The sequence below is a fragment of the Argiope bruennichi genome, chromosome X1 (genome assembly GCF_947563725.1).
Source record: "Argiope bruennichi chromosome X1, qqArgBrue1.1, whole genome shotgun sequence".
NCBI lineage: Eukaryota > Metazoa > Arthropoda > Arachnida > Araneae > Araneidae > Argiope > Argiope bruennichi.
In genome coordinates this window covers 57982834-57986838 of record NC_079162.1, presented here as the reverse complement: position 1 = coordinate 57986838, position 4005 = coordinate 57982834, and the positions used below count along the sequence as shown (strand labels likewise).

General features: G+C 29.2%; 1 non-coding gene across 1 annotated transcript; it reads right to left on the bottom strand.

Annotated features, from left to right (window-relative positions):
* Window positions 1–1016: 1016 nt before the first annotated feature.
* Window positions 1017–1089, bottom strand: Trnat-ugu (transfer RNA threonine (anticodon UGU)). The gene has a single exon. It is a non-coding gene; the product is annotated as a tRNA-Thr (tRNA).
* Window positions 1090–4005: the final 2916 nt, after the last annotated feature.

Genomic DNA, 4005 nt, shown 5'->3' with positions numbered 1-4005 from the left:
CATTACCTAACACTAGCATTTACAATGAAGTATAAAATTTCTACAATATACAGTAATAGCATTCTTGCTATTTATAAATTAATAGTAAATAGCAAGAATATAAGAAATTTTGTATAATTTCAAGAAGTATTTCATTTTTGTGTATGGAATTTTTATGAAACATATTTTTGAAATATTCAGAGTTAATCATAGATCAAGAAAATATTAAAAATTTGAAATAAGTTATTAATTTGTGTTTGTAAAATGTTGTCAGTTGAACATTAACTAACACTTGCATTTACAATGAAATATAAAACTTCTACAACATGAAGTAATATTATTCTTGCAGTTTATATATTGAAATGTTAAAAAATAAAAATTGAAACTTATAACACTGGTAGTATTGCCATAGTTATTTAACACTTATTTTGTATCTCAATAAAAAATTTGTATTCCAAGCAGTTTAGAATGCTTTTTTAAGCAATAGCATTATCTTAATGTTCATTTATTAAGAGCTAATTTGAAACTTTATTCTTTTATCTTAATAGATCTCACCCCTTTTTTCTAAAATTTAAAATTCAAATTTAAAATAGGCTCTAATTGCCTTTTCTTACATAATTATCTTCAAGGTCTTCGTAATTTAAAATATTTGCAGTTTTTTTACCAGTTTGTTCTTTAAATATATCATGAATACTTAATAAAGCTTTGCATTTTTTACTTCCGGGAAAATATTTCGTTTAAAAATATATGTTAAATTTAAAATTATATTCTATCAACTTATTTCTGTAAATTTAAACTAATTTATATAATATTCGTTTTAATAAAATTGTTCTTTTTCTATATGTGAGATATTAATAGAACTAGGATATTTTACAGAAATATCTTACAAATTAGATTTCTGTAATAGTACTCGAAAGCATTATATGACAATGCAAAAAATTAAAATAATTTTATCGCGAAATGGATTTTTCACATACAACTCTTCTAACAGAATTTTATATGGAAAACCCACAATTTTTTTTTTCGTCATAATAAGCAACCACCAGTGAGGATTGAACTCACGACCCCTGGTTTACAAGGCCAGTGCTCTAAGCACTGAGCTCTGGTGGCTACTCACACATGAACACCCCCCACCAAAACTTATTTTGATGTATAACTTGCCAGGGCAAATATATATATGTATATATATCAGACTCTAAAGTGTATATTGTAATAATATAATATTTAGATTTGTAATTCTTAAATATTTTTGATATGAAATGTTTTATACGTAAAAGTACCACAGACATTTACAAATGCAATCGCAATCTAATATATTTCATTACAAAATCCTAAAACCTACCACCCAGGAGGAATAATTTCATGACTCTTATTTTGTAAGAAAAGTAGTAGCCTCTTACTCATAGTGGCGCATGTCATACATAAAATGACTCGTTAAGATGTAACTAGGTTAAAAAAAAAAAAGCATGGATTTTTTTTTTTTTTTTGCAAAGTATACTTTTTTGAATAATTTCTTTAAGGGAAATTCTTGGTAGATCTCCTCCAAACTGTTTATACAGAAAAATGTATTCCATTAGGATACCCAAACACCATTGAGGATTGAGTCCTCGACCACCAATTTACAGAACATGCGCCCTAATCACTACATTACGTTGCTCAAAGTACGATTTCCAAAACCTTCTTATGAAATAGAACATTACGTAAAAATGAGAAAAATAAAAACAAATCCGTTTGGAGGTATTCATTTCATTACTAACATTTAATTAATAAAAATTTTAATGGATGAAAATTCAAAAAAAAAAAAAAAAAAAAAAAACGCGTTCCGTGCCACCAATGAGATTCTAACTCACGCCCCTTAGTTTACGAGAGCAATGATCTAACCGCTGAGCTATGCTGCCTTGCGCATAAGTTATCCAAAAGCCCATTTTGATGTAAAATTTTACACGATGGAAAAAAAAGGAAATAGAGTGAGAGAAAAATGTTTTTATTTCGAAGTATACTTCCTGTTAAAAAATTTCTTAAAGAATATATTATTTTACAAAGAAGTCCTACAGAAATCTTACGTTGCATTTCGAAGCACACCCACCAACGAGAATTCAACGATGCCTGGTTGACGATACCCGTGCTCAAAATAATGAGCTACGGTGGCGCACACCAGACTCTAAAAAATATATTGTAATGTAGTATCCAGATTTGTAATGCTGTGAATAATTGTGAAAATTTTGAAATGAAATGTTTTATACGTAAAAATAGCACAAAAATTTACAAATGCAATCGCGATACTTTCCGTTTAGTCCATAATTCAAAGACGATTTTCCAAATAAAATGCTGTATGTATTGCTTCCTCCCAAAATTTATGAAGTAATTTAACTTCTGAATGCATACATCTGATCATTTCAGTCTAGGATTTATTTATGTTCCGAAACTGCATTTTGAGATGGGCAGTAGGGTACAGTTAGTTCATAATGTATACCGAGTTCTGATAAGTAAATTTCTATCTCGTTACCTACATATTCACCTCCATTATTAATTCTTAATGTTTGATTTTTTCTCCTAAATTTATATTCTGTTGCAGTGATGTATTTTTTGTTTGTTTTTTTTTTTTTGTTTCGTAAGCTCTTCAGTTTCCCTTGACAACAAATAAATCGTGATGTAATAATCAACTAAAGGGAGAAAATATGTTTTTCCACCTATTGAATTTTGAGGAGGACCACAAATGTCAGAGCGTACCAGTTCGAGAGGTTTTCTTGACCTTTATTTAACTGTTCTAGGACATCAGTTAATTTAATATCAGTTTATTTTGATTGAATACAGTTTTCACATGAAGAGTTAGGATTGCAGTTATCGATTTAGATACCGCTTGCTAACATGTAAAAATAACTGTTTAATAAAATTATAATTTTCGTGGCCAAAGATTTAAACAGTTTTTATTTTCGCAACGAAACGCCATCTGGAGGCAGAAATTTTACTTACGGAATTATCTAAATTAACTTCATAAAGAGAATTATTTATTTTTCCTTCTAAACACACTTTATTATATTGCATTATTTTACATTTATTCTTCTCAAAACTCATTCTGCAACCATTCTCAGTTATTTTTTTTTTAAACAGCTAGTAAATTTACTTCTATTTCTGGTACGTCTAAAATATTTTTCAAGAGAATGTTATTTTTCCATCCAAGTTCAACTCTGACCTAGATTTGGCGATTTACAACCATTCGCAACTAATACTGATCCCATTTGTTCACAATTTATTTCTGTAAAAAAATGTTAAGCTTTGAAGATGTAAGAGCCACTTCTAAAATCTATGACTAAGCTGTCTGTTTTGTTTCTATTGGCGAATGAATAAAGAATATTCGGCGTAATTAATTGTTGACTATTTATTCATTTCCCGTTTCATCCGCTAGGGTTTGAAAGCAGAAAGGGGATTTATCGCCTTTTTGCTGAGAGGGGGGGGGGTATTTTATTTGAATGTTTTCTTAGTATTCTCAGTGATTTGTTTACATTTGATAAAATTAATGCTCAATTCATCGTCTGATCTTACTTTAAGATCAGTAATTAAATTATCGCAACTTTTTGGTAATGTGTATATGAGTACCGTGAAGATGTGGTGTGAGTCGTTTATATTTTCAACGATAGCAAGGAGCCTATCGATTCATTCCTTTAAATTCATGTTATGATTATTCAAATTGCCGCTTTTTTCTAGTTTTATGCTATAAAATTTTCTTAATAAAAATAATTTGCCAGTTAGATTTGATATTTCATGAATTTTCTTTAGTGTCTTCCAAGTTGCTTTTACTGTTTTTTTCGTTTCTTACATGGATAATTTTATTATCTTCAGTGGATAAATTTATGGTACCTCTGGCATTTTGACCGTGTTTCTGCCAATCGTCGGGTTTTGATTCCAGTGTTTCTTCTGTAACGAGATCGTCTAGATCTCCGTTGCTGAGAAGCTTTTCTGTTTTGAACTTCCAGGTTGCATAAGTACTAGAGGTCAGTTTATCAAAGTTATTCTCTTTATTTATTA